This window comes from Lithobates pipiens, unplaced genomic scaffold (assembly GCF_037356315.1).
Source record: "Lithobates pipiens isolate NorthernLeopardFrog02 unplaced genomic scaffold, aLitPip1_a1.2 Scaffold_1, whole genome shotgun sequence".
Lineage (NCBI taxonomy): Eukaryota > Metazoa > Chordata > Amphibia > Anura > Ranidae > Lithobates > Lithobates pipiens.
Window position 1 is genome coordinate 98,327,078 of NW_027507685.1, and position 17,665 is coordinate 98,344,742.

General features: G+C 41.0%; 1 protein-coding gene across 2 annotated transcripts in view; it reads right to left on the reverse strand.

Moving 5' to 3' along the window:
* LOC143956264 (keratin, type I cytoskeletal 18-like) overlaps positions 1–7,012 on the reverse strand; it is a 76,698-nt gene extending 69,686 nt beyond the window's left edge. Inside the window, exon 1 of one of the 2 annotated variants that reach the window (XM_077466505.1) lies at positions 6,879–7,012. The gene's annotated coding sequence lies outside the window, so the exon portion shown is untranslated. The remainder of the gene's footprint in view (positions 1–6,878) is intronic. The other variant, XM_077466575.1, reaches the window with a different exon arrangement.
* Positions 7,013–17,665: the final 10,653 nt, after the last annotated feature.

The window sequence follows — 17,665 nt, forward strand, 5'->3', positions numbered from 1 at the left end:
CATGTCTCTTGTATATAGACAATATGACATTATCCTGGAGGACAACACTTGTTGACTTTTCTTCATGTCGCCTCATTTCACGCTTCAGTAAATCAGGTTCATAAAGTCAGATGAAAATTTAGTGTCCCCCGTGACCTGCAGATCCTCCATTCTATTTACTGACGTGTTATGTCAGGTTGTTGTATTCCATGCATTATGTTGCTATGGCTGCTTCCTGCACCATTTGAATAAGCAACAAACACAAGTCTGTCTCGTGTCCATTTATGATCGTTCTTCCTGTAATAAAAGCCTGGCCTTTGTTGGCATGGAGTACATGGCGGCCATCAGCAGCCCCGTCAGAAAGGGAGAGAAAAAAAAATAATAATAAAAAAGTTCTACAGGGAGGGCGGAGGATGGTGGGGGGGATGGGGGACCAGGAGTCCTTATATAGAGAGCAGCGTACATTCCAAAGTCACTTTCAATGTCACTAAGGAACTCAAGTGGAATTATAGAAAAAGATTTATTATGGGGACAATGGTACAGAGATCTTATACTAATATGAAAAAATATAAAATGCACAAATAAAAAAATACGTAAATATTAATATAATATAAATATTTTTATTTAAAAAAGTTTTCTGTATATAAATGTGTATGTACTGTACTGTACTGTGTGTGTATATATCTATCTATCTATCTATCTATCTATATATATATATAGATATATAGATATATATATAGATATATAGATATAGATATAGATATATAGATATATATATATATAAATGATTTGTATATATACAATATTGGGTATATAAATGATATATTTGTACAAAAAAATATTGTATGTATAATTATATAATATAATATATAATGTGTATGTGTACACATTTTTCAATATATATTTTTATTTAAAAAAAAAGGTTTCTGTATATATATCTATATATATATATATATATATATATATATATATATATATATATATATATATATATATATATATATATATATATATATATATATATATATAGATATGTGTGTGTGTTTTTTATATATACAGTATCATGTACATAAATGATAAATTTGTACAAAAATTGTATGTATTTATGTATTTTTCTTTTTCCATTTTGTACAAATATATATATATATATAGTCTACAGTACATACACATTATATTTATATACATAAACATTTTTTTAAATAAAAATATAGTGAAAAAATGTGTAAACATACACATTATATATTATATAATTATACATAAATACATAAAAAAAATTTGTACAAATATAAATAAATAAATACTGTATATATAAATACAGTACTGTATATATATAAATAAATGTTTTTTATATATACAGTATTGTGTATATAAATGATATATTTGTACAAATTTTTTTTAATGTATTTATGTATAATTATATAATATATAATGTGTATGTGTACACATTTTTTCAATATATATTTTTATTTAAAAAAATGTTTTCTGTATATAACTATAATGTGTATGTACTGTAGATAATATATATATATATATATATATATATATATATATATATATATATATATATATATATATATATATATATATATATATATATATATTATATTTGTACATAATGGAAAAAGAAAAATATATATATATATCTATATTTTATGTATATACTGTATAGGCCCCTTGTCCTCATCAACATGGGGATGAGGTGCTGTGCTACAGTGATCCCCCCTGGCAAGGTGCCGTCGCCCACGTTTATCCTATTGCGTTTTGTTTCCGTATTTGATACAGAAGATTTCCAAAAACATGTAGCAATTTTACAATGTATACATCACTATACTGTACAGTAAACAATAGACGTGTACAATTTGTTTTAATCCAAATACAAATTCGGATTCATTTTTGGTTATTTCAAATTTTAACAAATAGTAACAAATTCTCGTTGAAATCCATCAAAATAAATTTTCTAACAAATTCCAAATTTGCAGAACGATTAGAATTCTAATCAGTCAAATAAATGATCGATTCGAATTCTGTGAGAAGCATAGCTGGTTGTTAAGCAGAGGGCCGGGAGGCTGGCCACCGCGTCCTTAACAACCGATGACTCATGAGCTGTCAGCGTGCTTCCCCACTGACAGCTGAAATGTAAACAAAATAATGCCGGCAATAGAAAAATGTTAAAGAAAACATTGTAGGGTCTCCCCCCCCATCCATACCAGGCCCTTTGGGGTCTGGTATAGATTTTAAGGGGAACCACATGCCATTTTATTTTATTTTTTATTTATTTTTTAGCATGGGGCTCCCCTTAAAGTCTATACCAGACTCCAAAGAGCCTGGTATGGATTGGGGGGGGGGGAGACCACACGCCATTTTTTTTTGTTTGGCATGGGGTTTCCCTTAAAGTCTATACCAGACTCCAACGAGCCTGGTATGGATGGGGGGTGCCCCCACACTGTTTTCATTAACATTTTTCTTTTGCCCCCCAAAATCCATAAGCAGTGTATACATCACTATATAGTAAACAATGTATCAGGAAATACTCATATTAAATCCAGGCGAAGAAGTCTGAAGTGCAGGTTTACTCAAGCCACCTTTGTAATACATCATATATACGCTGTATACATTGTTTAGCTTTTTCCTCTAAGGCAACCGCCTGTGTAAAGTATCTTCAACAGCAACTGTAGCTTTTCTTTTTCTCTGGTTTCATGTATAAGAAGAACATTTTTTTCCTCTTCCCATGCGATGTTGTTTCAGCGTGACTACTTTCTAAGGTCTAGTAGATATGAAGATACAATTATTTGGGCTGATCATCTGACAGATCAGATCATTTCAGGTATCCTCAAAATTAGATGAGGGTCATCTGATCTTTATGGGTTGCAGCGATGGGGTGATGGTTGGGAACTCTGTAGGCATCTCTGTAGGCATCTTGGAGCTTCAGAAGACACCCCTTACCAGTTAGTTGATCTCAAAGAAAAGATTCCTACTGCTACCTACAGGCATTGAAACTTGCTTTCACATCCTGCAGGCACAATCCGTATCTCTAAACACGCATATTTGGATCAGCTGATCATTACCACAGGTCACCTATTTAGGCAAACAATTTACGCAGTCACATCAGTAGCTGCCCTCAAGGAGATTGCAATCTAAGGTCCTTCATTAGGGTGGAGCTGAGTGTTCAGACTGAACATCATTTTTGACCGAGCAACTTGTTATTTGAATGTTCATCTGAATACCAAAGGGTTTAGGGCAGTGATGGAGAACCTTGGCACCCCAGATGTTTTGGAACTACATTTCCCATGATGCTCCACCACAATGCAGAGTGCATGAGCATCAAGGGAAATGTAGTTCCAAAACATCTGGGGTGCCGAGGTTCGCCATCACTGGTTTAGGGTGTTCGTCACGCACGAAAAATGAGAGCTTCCCGCTGTCAGTGGTTGCTGTGGAAGTAGCCGGTGCCTAAACCCACCATGTCCTTAGCAACTATTGACATCATCTGACCCGTTCACTTACATGGCTGAGAATTCCCAGAAACAGGCAAGAGGGTAGGGATGAGGGATGACATAAATCCCTAAAAATGGCCACATGGTAATAACCATGACCAAATATTGCCATGGTCATATTTGGACAATGGCTTTACCACACCCTACCCCTTTATTGCCACTGATAGCTCAGGGAGTTGCCATCATCGTGTTAGGGCTGTTGGGTTTTTCTTTAATAGTTACATACCCTGTTTCCCCAAAAATAAGACGTATCGTGATTGTCGGTGATGGCTGCAATATAAGCCCTACCAACCAAATAAGCCCTAGTTAAAGTCCTTTAGGTCTTATTTTCAAGGTAGGGCTTATTTTCGGGGAAACAGGGTAGGGCTTATTGGGGGGGGGGTAGGGCTTATATTGCAGTCAATATAGTTTTAGGGTAGTTACATATAGTTACATAGTAGGTGAGGTCGAAAAAAGACACATCAAGTCCTACCTATGTGTGTGATGTCAGTATTACCTTGTATATCCCTGTGTGTTGTGGTCGTTCAGGGGCTTATCTAATAGTTTCTTGAAACTATCGATGCCCCCCCCCCCCCCACCTGAGACCATCGCCTGTGGGAGGGAATTCCACATCCATGCCGCTCTTAGCCCTTGTACACACGGTCGGAGAATCCGTCGGAATGTGTCCTATCGGACCGTTTTGTCGGATAATCCGACTGTGTGTGGTATGCATCGGACTGTTTCCGTCGGAATATCCGTCGGACCAAATTTTCCAACTTGCTGGAAATATTTTCCGACAAACTGGTCTGATTGGACATACTCCGATCATGTGTAGAGAATTCCGATCGGACAAAGTGCCACGCATGCTCAGATCAAAATCCTACACCAAAGCTATTGGCTACTAGCCTGAACGTAGTCCCGTCGTAACGAAATAATGTCATCACGTTCTGAACGTTTGGATTTTCCGACAACTTCGTCCGACCGTGTGTATGCAACAGTTTTGGACAAGATCCGTCGGACAAAATCCGACGGACAGAATCCGTCGGATTTGGTTGTCGGAATCTCCGACCGTGTGTACAAGGGCTTACGGTAAAGAGCCCTCTAAGTAGTTTAAGGTTAAACCTCTTTTCTTCTAAATTTAACGAGTGGCCATGCGTCTTGTTAAACTCCCTTCCACGAAAAAAGTTTTATCCCTATTGTGGGGTCACCAGTATCATCATTTATCATCATCGATGAGGAGCTACATTGACCAAATTGATGGAGGACCTACATCGTGTTTTTTTTTTTTTGATAAGGGATTTGTCAAAAACGGTGTCAATGTGTTCTTGTGAATGAGTAGAGGCAATATGTACCCCCTATTCAGTAATATGGGGGGAAGGCAGGCAGTATCTGCTGGGTGCCTCCTTATTGATGAAAGGGGCTTCCAGATTCAGGGTTGGTGCCACCCGGTACTGTAAAACATTGTGTCACACCCCCAGCCATGGACATGATACAAGATATGGTCAGAGACCTCAGAGAGGATATAAGAGATCGTCAGAGATTATGTCCATAGTGGCGTGGGAGTCTCCAGCAGCCATGGATGGATGGCGCAAGACAGGGGTCCAGTCTCCAGGACTCCATGTCGGTGCTGCTCACAGTAGCATGGTGGTGGGATGGCCGGCCATGATCCCATCTCTGGGTCAGGACTCGGGAGGCATGCCCACTGCTGTGTTGCTGGGTTGATATTCATTCAAACATGGCACTGGGCAGCGCCATAATGTCACTGACTCACTAATGCGCATGTGCCCGCCCGGCTGAAAATAGCTGAGCATTTCCAAGCCCAGTCAGCTTTGGAACTGTGCATGTACAATTCCAAAGTTGTCCTGCAACCATATTTTTTTTTACAGGTGGTTGGCAACCCAGGAGGAAAAAAGGAGAGAAGAACAGAAGTGGAGAGGAGGGGTGGAGAAGAGGAGTAGAGGAGAAAAAGAGAAGTGGGAGAGGAGGAGAGAAAAAGAAGAGGAGAGGAGGAGAAAGGGAGAGGAGAAATGGAAGATGGGAGGATAGGGAAAGAGTGGAAAATAAGTGGAGAATAGGAAAGGAGTAAAGGTGGAGAGGAGGAGAAGAAAATAGGAGAGTAGGAGAGGAGAAGTGGAGAGAAGAAGAAGAGATTTGGAAAGGAAGAGAGAAGGAGAAGAGAAGTGGAGAGGAGGTGAGAATTAGAAAAGGAGAGGAGAAGAACAGAAGTGAAGAGGAGGGGAGGAGGTGAAAAGTAGAGGAGGAGAGGAGAGGAAGAGAAGTTGAGAAGAGAGGAGAAAAACGCAAGTGGAGAGGAGGGGCAGAGGACAAGAGTAGAGGAGGAAAAGAGAAGAAGAGTAGAGGAGGAAAGGAGAAGACGAGTAGTGAAGGAAAGGAGAAGAGGAAGAGAAGTGGAGAAGAGGAAAGAAGGAGTAATGGATAGGAGCAATGGGAGGGTGGAGGGTAGGGAAAGAGGGGAAAAGAAGTGGAGAGGATGAAGGGAGGAGAGGTGGAGAAGAAGAGAAGAGTAGTGGAGGAGAGAAGAAGAAGAGGAAAGGAGGAGAAAAGGAGAGGAGAAATGGAAGATGAGTGGATAGAGAAAGAAGGGAAAAGAAGTGGAGAAAATGAAAGAACAGTAGAGGAGGAGAGGAAAAGTGGAAAGGGGGAGAGAAGGAAGTGAGAAGTGGAGAGGAGGTGAAAAGTAGAATAGGAGAGGAGAGGAAGAGAAGTTTAGAGGAGAGGAGAACGGAAGTAGAGAGGAGCAGAGGAGGACAAGAGTAAAGGAGGAGAGGAGAAGAAGAGGAGTGGAGAGGAGGAAAGAAGAAGAGGAGGAAAAAAAGAGGAGAAATGGAAGAGGGGAGGATAGGGAAAGAGGGGAAAAGAAATGGACCTTCAATGGAAGAAGCTATACTACTCTAATTGCACCCCAAAAGCGCAAATTGTAAATACCATTAAAAAAAAGTATTTTTTGTAACCAAATTTAGTTTAAATTATAGAAATAAAGAATTTACATTTTAGCAAATTTTATATCAGTTATTTAAATACAAAATCAGTTTGAACAAAATCACCAATAAATGCAATACAAGAGCACAATCTACATACAAAGAAGTCACCCGCATGCATAAAACAAAGAAAAATGAATAAAAAAAGTAAAAAAAAAAAAGAAAAAAGAAAACTTATTGAAACTGGCATCATTTTGTTAAGCAATTAAAAAACTTTTTTTTTTCCCTCTCCAGCACCAAACCCTTTATAGATCAGCTGTATGTATCCCTTTCTACATCAAAGCCAGAGGTCCATACAATGCATCCTTGTCATACCTCCAAGCCAATGAATCATAAAATACCAGAAGCGATGTGCGAAGTTGATTTGGGCAGAACGCCATCTACACATCAGACAGAGGAGAGCGCAGCCTAGAATGGGATCCTACTGTACCTTGCTGTACCTTGCTGCAAGCAGATCCTGGAAGAGCAGTCAATGCAATGGAGTGTTACCTCTCATGGGAAGCTTATATGCAGTCCCAAGGGAGGGGACCTCACACCCACCACAGGAGGATGGCAGTTTACTGAGCTCATTCACAGCAAAGTGCAAAATGTTCCTCAGTGAGCGCTTTAGGTCTGCAGTGACACCTATCTTGTATGTATATGTATTATATGTAGCAATGGGGAGAGACATTTTATATATATATATATATATATATATATATATATATATATATATATATATATATATATATATATATATATATATATATATATTTGTTTGTATATTTGTATATAAATATATTTATATATATTTGTACAATATCTATCTATATATATATTATTTTTTTTGTTTTTTGTACTAATATATTTATATATATTTATGTACAAATATACAAACAAATAAATGTATTTTTTTGTACAAATAGATTTATATATATTTGTGTACAAATATACAAACTAATAAATAAATATAAAAATATGTATATTTGTATTTTTTTATTTATTTCATATTATTATTTATTTTCTTTACAAAACATAATTTATGTACATATATATTTGTAGATAAATATATATATATATACATTTGTTTTTATATGTGTATATAAATATATTTATATATATGTGTAATATATATATATATATATATATATATATATATATATATATATATATATATATATATATATATATTTTTTTTTTTTTTTTTTTTTTTTGTACTAATATATTTACATATATTTATGTACAAATATACAAACAAATATATATTGTTATTGTACAAATAGATTTATATATATATATATATTTATGCAGAAATATACAAACTAATAAATAAATAAATATAAAAATGTGTATATTTGTATATAAATATATTTGTACTATATATATATATATATATATATATATATATATATATATTTTTTTTTTTTTTTTTTTGTACAAATACAAATATATTTATATACAAATATAAATATATAAATATTCAAATAAATAAATATAAATATATATATTTGTACAAATATATTTATATACAAATATATATATGTTTTGTTTTTGTACAAATACAAATATATTTATATGAATATATATATATATATATATATATATATATATATATATATATATATATATATATATATACAGATGCATCTCATGAAATTATAATATCATCAAAAAGTTAATTTATTTCAGCAATTTTATTTAAAATGTGGAACTCATGTACTGTGCCTTGAAAAAGTATTCACACCCCTTGAAACTTTCCACATTTTTTTCATGTTACAACCAAAAATGTAAATGCATTTTATTGGGATTTTATGTGATAGACCAAGACAAAGTGGCACATAATCGTAAAGTGGAAGGAAAATGATAAATGTTTTTCATTTTTTTTACAAATAAATATGTGAAAAGTGTGTGTGTGTGTGTGTGTGTGTGTGGGGGGGGGGGGGGGGGGGGCACAACTGCAAACCTACCAAGACATGGCCGCCCACCTAAACTGACCAGCCGTGCAAGGAGAGCATTCATCATTCATCAGAGAAGAACCAAGAGGTCCATGGTAACTCTGGAGGAGCTGCAGAGATCCACAGCTCAGGTGGGAGAATCTGTCCACAGGACAACTATTAGTCATGTTCTCCACAAATCTGCCCTTTATGGAAGAGTGGCAAGAAGAAAGATATTGGTGAAAGAAAGTCATAAGAAGTCCTGTTTGCCATTTACGAGAAGCCATGTGGAGGACACAGCAAACATGTGGAAGAAGATGCTCTGGTCAGATGAGACCAAAATTGAACTTTTTGGCCTAAAACAGGGGTGCCCAACCTTTTTAAGAGCGAGGGCAACTTAAGCAACTTGGTAACCAGTCGTGGGCCACAATGAGCAGAGCGGGCGAATGACAGGTCATGGCTACTCTATAGGCCCTCCGATCGGATCCACCCAGATGGAAGGGGGCGAACTCCCTTCTATGTTTTTTTATCTGATTTTAGGACCGGATTGGCGGACAAAAGTCTGTTTACATCTGCCACTCTGTAGAGGTGAATTGAGGGTCCGATTGGGTAGGGCCGATCGTGAGAAAAGGGCCTAAATTGCTTTCACACTGATGATTACCCACACTGCGGGTGCAGCATAGTGCACCTGTGTCTATCCTGTGGGTTATTTGAACTTTGCCATAAACTCTGCCTGTGGCAAAATCCGGCGCTGTACAGGAAGCATCGGCTTATGAGGCTCTGCTCTGCAGACATTTTTCTTCCTCTACCACCAGCTTCGTTCACAACACCGATGGTGTGGTATGACGGGTCGGCAACCTCAGATTTGGGCTTGCTAACCTGCCATTCCAGAGCAGGAGGTCACGTGCCACATCAAAGTGCTCCGCAGGCCACATGTGGCCCCCGGGCCACTGGTTGGCCACCCCTGGCCTAAAAGCAAAACACTATGTGTGGGGGAAAGCTAACACTGCACATCACCCTGAACATACCATCCCCACCGTGAGACATGGTGGTGGCAGCATCATGTTGTGGGGATGCTTTTCTTCAGCAGGGGCAGGGAAGCCAGTCAGAGTTGTTGGGAAGATGGATGGAGCCAAATACAGGGCAATCTCAGAAGAAAACATGTTAGAGTCTGCAAAAGACTTGAGACCGGGGGGGAGGTTCACCACTTTTGTTGCCAGTGGTTTAGACAAATTTACACTGTAGAGGCGATTCAGTTCGCATTGTGCGCTATACAAGTATTTCATTCATTCATTCATTATACAAGCTGTACACTCACTACTTTACATTGTAGACAAGTGTAATTTCTTCAGTTTGATGAGTTGAGGTGAAGCAGCCAAACTGTATGATACCACATCCCAAATTTATTGAAAAAAATATGCAGGGGGAAAGAGGTAACTAACCTCTGGGACTTTTAATGGTATCAAATATAATAATAAATTACAAAGCAATTAATGATCAAAGTAGATAGACCATGAAATTAAAAACAAATATTTATTAACACAAATATTCTAAATTGTCTAAAAGCAACCGCATAGATGTGAGTACATCCAAAAAACAGCAGAATTTTACAGATCATTCAAATTGAGTCGAAATAACTTCTACCACACTCGACACGTTTCACTCAATTCGAATTTCCTCAGGAGCTTTTGTGGTACAAGTTGCTTGTATACTGTATTGGATAAAAATAAATACAGAATTTTTTTTTTAAATATAATTGAAACATTGCGAAACACATGGTATATATGAACAGAGATCGACATAAACAAATATGCAAGTCACAATCTACAAAAAACACAGGACATCTATAGCATGTGGTCATGAATACAGAAAGCCCACGTCTCACCTCCAAAAGTTGGCCTCCTTGGTCAATCAATGGTGTACTGGCGCTGATAGTGAGTGTCAGCAATCTGGCAATAGACCAAACAGTGGTTTAGTCACCAATCTATAATAAAACACAAAAGGAAAATATTTTTGTTTTCTGTTTATAAAAAAAAAAATCATCTCCCCCTCCCATTTTTAGGTGTGGGCTGCAGAGGTTTGTGCGGTTGACGTGACTTCCTCTTTGGTGCCAACTCCCCTCCTACTTTTAGTTGAGGGCATTAGAGTTTTTAAGATGGCCGCCATGTGTGGTTGATGCGATTTGCATCATGCGCAGGAAATGTCCCGGGATTTCCTGCTTGGTGTCAGCCTCCTTCTTACCTTCCGGTGAGGGCAGCAGAGTTTCCAGGATGGCCGCTATGTGCGGCTGACGCGGTCTGCGTCACCATGCACATGCACGCCAAATCCCATTGGATTTCCAGGCACACGATGCAGCTAAATCTCCGCCCGCGACTCGGCGGTGACGTCAGATGCTGCCGAGTCAGAGGGATTCTTTATAAGGCAGTTTTCTCGTGCCTTAGATCCTCTGTGGAGACGGTCAGTGAAGGACAGCCTAGTGGCTGCCCTTCCTGTGTAGGTCCCAGCATCCTTCTATTGGGGTAAGATACTCATCCATATTCTTGGGTAAGATGTTTATAGCTCTAAATATTTCCTATATAATTTTTTTTTTAATAAACAGAAAACAAAAATATTTTCCTTTTGTGTTTTATTATAGATTGGTGACTAAACCACTGCTTGGTCTGTTGTCAGATTGCTGACACTCACTATCAGCGCCAGTACACCATTGATTGGCAAAGGAGTCCTCCATTTTTCTATTGATTCTACAGGTATATATATTTGTTGAGGTTACCAACTACACAAACAAATGTTTCGCTGTTCTTTTTTTTCTTTTTGAGTGGTCGTCAATTTTGCGATACTCACATATACATAAATATATATACTATTTTTTCCTTTGTGTAATTTTTTAGACCCCCAACATTTGGAAGGTCTCTCTGCAAGCACGAATTATCCTGGCGCTCCCATCTACTTGAGGCTGCCCTTTATGATTGGTTCAGCTACATTGTTTTTATTTTTGTTTTCAAATTTTGGATTTGGAATATTCAATATAACTTTTGGAGGTGAGACCTGGGCTTTCCGTATTCATGACCACATGCTATAGATGTCCTGTGTTTTTTGTAGATTGTGACTTGCATATTTGTTTATGTCGATCTCTGTTCATATATACCATGTGTTTCGCAATGTTTCAATTATATAAAAAAAAAAAAATGTCTGTATTTATTTTTATCCAATACAGTATACAAGCAACTTGTACCACAAAAGCTCCTGAGGAAACTCAAATTGAGTGAAACGTGTCGAGTGTGGTAGAAGTTATTTTGACTCAATTTGAATGAATTGTAAAATTCTGCTGTTTTTTGGATGTACTCACATCTATGCGGTTTGCTTTTAGACAATTTAGAATATTTGTGTTAATAAATATTTGTTTTTAATTTCATGGTCTATCTACTTTGATCATTAATTGCTTCGTAATTCATTATTATATTTGATACTGTTAAAAGTCCCAGAGGTTAGTTACCTCTTTCCCCCTGCGTATTTTTGTCATTTCTTCAGTGTTGTCACATGAAAAGATAGAAGAAAATATTTACAAAAATCTGAGGGGTGTACTCACTTTCATGAGATACTGTATATCTATCTATCTATCTATCTATCTATCTATCTATCTATCTATCTATCTATCTATCTATCTATCTATCTATCTATCTATCTATCTATCTATCTATCTAATTATATATTAATAGCATTTTTTTTCTTGCTTTGTACTTTGCTGTGCTGAGTTTATATAATCCTGTCTATAGGTACATATATGAAATAAGGTGGAGCACATTGCTAGACAAATACAACCTTTCAATGGAGTGATGCCCACACCCTCCCACCCTCCCACCTGATAAGAAAGGACAGATGATATATATTCACATAGTATATAGACATACCATTATATAATGAACAGGATGTATTTACAGCCTGCACCACCCTGCACTACCACATAATAAAGAGAAAGTATATCTTCTTTGTAATTATTAAAGGACGCATGAACTAGAACTATCTATATGCTCGGTGAAATAAAAAAAATAAAAAAAGGTTTATGTAGACAGGCAAATGCTGCATTCCTGTTCAAATGCAAAATAAATCTGCATTGCCTGCACCTCCAGAGGATGTTCTGCATCCAAATGAATGCAGTGCAAAGCAGGTAAAACGCAGCCTCTATACTGGCGTGTGCAATGCTCCATCAGAGTCCATGGGATTTTGTGGACCTGCCTTTGGCATGCGTTCCAAGCACATGCCAAATTCAGGACGACAACGCCTAATAACATGAGCCCTTATAAGGCCTCAGGAGATACCCCCATCACATGTGATTATATGACACAGAGGTGTGATGTCTCACATATAGAGAACCCTTCTTCAGTTCAGACATGAGCCATTCCCAAGCAGGTTCTATCACCCTGTGGAGTGTGTCAAACGTTGCATTGTGTGTGTGATGGCGCCGTATCACTCTGTAGAGCAGTGATGGCGAACCTTGGCACCCCAGATGTTTTGGAACTACATTTCCCATGATGCTCCACTACACTGCATAGTGCCAGAGCATCATGGGAAATGTAGTTCCAAAACATCTGGGGTGCCAAGGTTCGCCATCACTGCTGTAGAGTATTGTGTGACGTTCCTTCAAACCAGGCCATTGTTATGTGATTTGCATGGAACTGATAAAGTTTCTGTTTACTATTTCCCCTTCATGTGTCCTCCACCTCCACCTTAGTACTCCTCCACCTCCACCTTAGTACTCCTCCACCTTCACCTTAGTACTCCTCCACCTCCACCTTAGTACTCCTCCACCTTAGTACTCCTCCACGTCCACCTTAGTACTCCTCCCCCTCCACCTTAGTACTCCTCCACCTCCACCTTAGTACTCCTCCACCTTCACCTTACTACTCCTCCACTTCCACCTTAGTACTCCTCCACCTCCACCTTAGTACTCCTCCACCTCCACCTTAGTACTCCTCCACCTCCACCTTAGTACTCCTCCACCTTAGTACTCCTCCACCTCCACCTTAGTACTCCTCCACCTTCACCTTAGTACTCCTCCCCCTCCACCTTAGTACTCCTCCACCTCCACCTTAGTACACCTCCACCTTCACCTTAGTACTCCTCCACCTTCACCTTAGTACTCCTCCACCTCCACCTTAGTACTCCTCCACCTCCCCCTCCAACTTAGTACTCCTCCACCTCCACCTTAGTACTCCTCCACCTTAGTACTCCTCCACCTCCACCTCCACCTTAGTACTCCTCCACCTTCACCTTAGTACTCCTCCACCTCCACCTTCACCTTAGTACTCCTCCACCTTCACCTTAGTACTCCTCCACCTCCACCTTAGTACTCCTCCACCTCAGCCTTCATCTTAGTACTCCTCCACCTCCATCTCCACCTTAGTACTCCTCCACCTCCACCTTAGTACTCCTCCACCTCCACCTTCACCTTAGTACTCCTCCACCTCCACCTTAGTACTCCTCTATCTCCACCTTCACCTTAGTACTCCTCCACCTTCACCTTCACCTTAGTACTCCTCCACCTCCACCTTAGTACTCCTCCACCTTCACCTTAGTACTCCTTCACCTTAGTACTCCTCCACCTTCACCTTAGTACCCCTCCACCTCCACCTTATTACTCCTCCACCTTCACCTTAGTACTCCTCCACCTTAGTACTCCTCCACCTTCACCTTAGTACTCCTCCACCTTCACCTTAGTACCCCTCCACCACCACCTTAGTACTCCTCCACCTCCACCTTCACCTTAGTACTCCTCCACCTCCACCTTAGTACTCCTCCATCTCCACCTTCACCTTAGTACTCCTCCACCTTCACCTTAGTACTCCTCCACCTTCACCTTAGTACTCCTCCACCTTAGTACTCCTCCACCTCCACCTTAGTACTCCTCCACCTTCACCTTAGTACTCCTCCACCTTAGTACTCCTCCACCTCCACCTTAGTACTCCTCCACCTTCACCTTAGTACTCCTCCACCTCCACCCTAGTACTCCTCCACCTCGCCATTAGTACTCCTCCACCTTCACCTTAGTACTCCTCCACCTCCACCCTAGTACTCCTCCACCTCGCCATTAGTACTCCTCCACCCTCACCTTAGTACTCCTCCACCTCCACCTTAGTACTCCTCCACTGTCACATTAGTACTCCTCCACCTCCACCTTAGTACTCCTCCACCTTCACCTTAGTACTCCTCCACCTCCACCTTAGTACTCCTCCACCTTAGTACTCCTCCACCTCCACCTTAGTACTCCTCCACCTTCACCTTAGTACTCCTCCCCCTCCACCTTAGTACTCCTCCACCTCCACCTTAGTACTCCTCCACCTCCACCTTAGTACTCCTCCACCTTCACCTTAGTACTCCTCCACCTCCACCTTAGTACTCCTCCACCTCCACCTTAGTACTCCTCCACCTCCACCTTAGTACTCCTCCACCTTAGTACTCCTCCACCTCCACCTTAGTACTCCTCCACCTTCACCTTAGTACTCCTCCCCCTCCACCTTAGTACTCCTCCACCTCCACCTTAGTACACCTCCACCTTCACCTTAGTACTCCTCCACCTTCACCTTAGTACTCCTCCACCTCCACCTTAGTACTCCTCCACCTCCCCCTCCACCTTAGTACTCCTCCACCTCCACCTTAGTACTCCTCCACCTCCACCTCCACCTTAGTACTCCTCCACCTTAGTACTCCTCCACCTCCACCTCCACCTTAGTACTCCTCCACCTTCACCTTAGTACTCCTCCACCTCCACCTTCACCTTAGTACTCCTCCACCTTCACCTTAGTACTCCTCCACCTCCACCTTAGTACTCCTCCACCTCAGCCTTCATCTTAGTACTCCTCCACCTCCATCTCCACCTTAGTACTCCTCCACCTCCACCTTAGTACTCCTCCACCTCCACCTTCACCTTAGTACTCCTCCACCTCCACCTTAGTACTCCTCTATCTCCACCTTCACCTTAGTACTCCTCCACCTTCACCTTCACCTTAGTACTCCTCCACCTCCACCTTAGTACTCCTCCACCTTCACCTTAGTACTCCTTCACCTTAGTACTCCTCCACCTTAGTACCCCTCCACCTCCACCTTATTACTCCTCCACCTTCACCTTAGTACTCCTCCACCTTAGTACTCCTCCACCTTCACCTTAGTACTCCTCCACCTTCACCTTAGTACCCCTCCACCACCACCTTAGTACTCCTCCACCTCCACCTTCACCTTAGTACTCCTCCACCTCCACCTTAGTACTCCTCCATCTCCACCTTCACCTTAGTACTCCTCCACCTCCACCTCCACCTTAGTACTCCTCCACCTTCACCTCAGTACTCCTCCACCTCCACCTTAGTACTTCTCCACCTTCACCTTAGTACTCCTCCACCTTCACCTTAGTACTCCTCCACCTCCACCTTAGTACCCCTCCACCTCCACCTTATTACTCCTCCACCTCCACCTTCACCTTAGTACTCCTCCACCTTAGTACTCCTCCACCTTCACCTTAGTACTCCTCCACCTTCACCTTAGTACTCCTCCACCTCCACCTTAGTACTCCTCCACCTCCACCTTAGTACTCCTCCACCTTCACCTTAGTACCCCTCCACCACCACCTTAGTACTCCTCCACCTCCACCTTCACCTCAGTACTCCTCCACCTTCACCTTAGTACTCCTCCACCTTCACCTTAGTACTCCTCCACCTTAGTACTCCTCCACCTCCACCTTAGTACTCCTCCACCTTCACCTTAGTACTCCTCCACCTCCACCCTAGTACTCCTCCACCTCGCCATTAGTACTCCTCCACCTTCACCTTAGTACTCCTCCACCTCCACCTTAGTACTCCTCCACTGTCACATTAGTACTCCTCCACCTCCACCTTAGTACTCCTCCACCTTCACCTTAGTACTCCTCCACCTCCACCTTAGTACTCCTCCACCTCCACCTTAGTACTCCTCCACCTCCACCTTAGTACTCCGCCACCGTAGTACTCCTCCACCGTAGTTCTTCTCCACCTCCACCTTAGTACTCCTCCACCTCCACCTTAGTATTCCTCCACCTCCAAATTAGTATTCCTCCACCTCCACCTTAGTATTCCTCCACCTCCACCTCCACCTTAGTACCCCTCCACCTCCACCTTAGTACTCCTCCACCTCCACCTTAGTACTCCTCCACCTCCATCTCCACCTTAGTACTCCTCCACCTCCACCTTAGTACTCCAATCCCACTGATTGCAAATACACATCCAACAATGGCGTCTCATCTGCTGTGACAGAAACCTAATTGCTGGTGTAACAGTTGAGATATAATCATGTGCACATTGAAATTCTTAGACAATACTGCCAAATAGCACCCATGGTGTCAAGAGCGGACTGACAACATCAATAAACACCTTCCTTTGGAACATCTGTTGTGTGCCACCATAGCCAGTTTCTGGTTGGTTGTTTCAGAGGTCAATCGAGAAACCACCACAACTGGGGCAGTGGTAGGAGTGCGTACTTTTCTTACATACTTTGTATTAAAAAGGGGCTCCTCTTTCTCATATCACAGTGGTTTACAAACTGCGGGCCAGATGTGGCCCTTTGCTTGCTTTTATCCGATCCTTGGGGCACTGTACTTCCCATTGATACAAGGTACTATTCTTTCCACTGACCCCAATGATGGGGCACTATTTCTTCCACTAGCACCAATAATTGGGCACTATGCCTTCCGCTGACAATGGGGCACTATTCCTTTCATGACACCAATGGTGGGTCACTGCTCCTTTCATGAACAATGGGGCACTATAATGTCCACTGACATCAATGATGAGGCTCCATTTCACCGATTGAAACCAATGAGGGGACACTATTCCTTTCACTGACACCAGCGTTTGGTCACTATTCCTTCCATTGACACCAATGATGGTGCACTATTCCTTCCACTGACACCAACGATGAGGCAACATTTCTCCCACAGATGTCAACGATGGAGCTCTATTCCTCCCACTGATACCAATGATGGGGCTCTATTCCTCCCACTAATACCAATGATGGGGCACTATTCCTCCGACTGACACATGCCTTGGGTCACTATTCCTTCCACTTACACCAACAATGGGGCGCTATTCCTTCCACTAACACCAAAGATGGGTCACTACTACTTCCACTGACACCAACAATGGGGCTCTGTTCCTTTCACTGACGCCAAAGATGAGGCACCAATTCTCCCACAGAAGTCAACGATGGGGCTCTATTCCTTCCACTGATACTAATGATGGGGCTCTATTTCTTCCACTAATACCAATGATGGGACACTATTTCT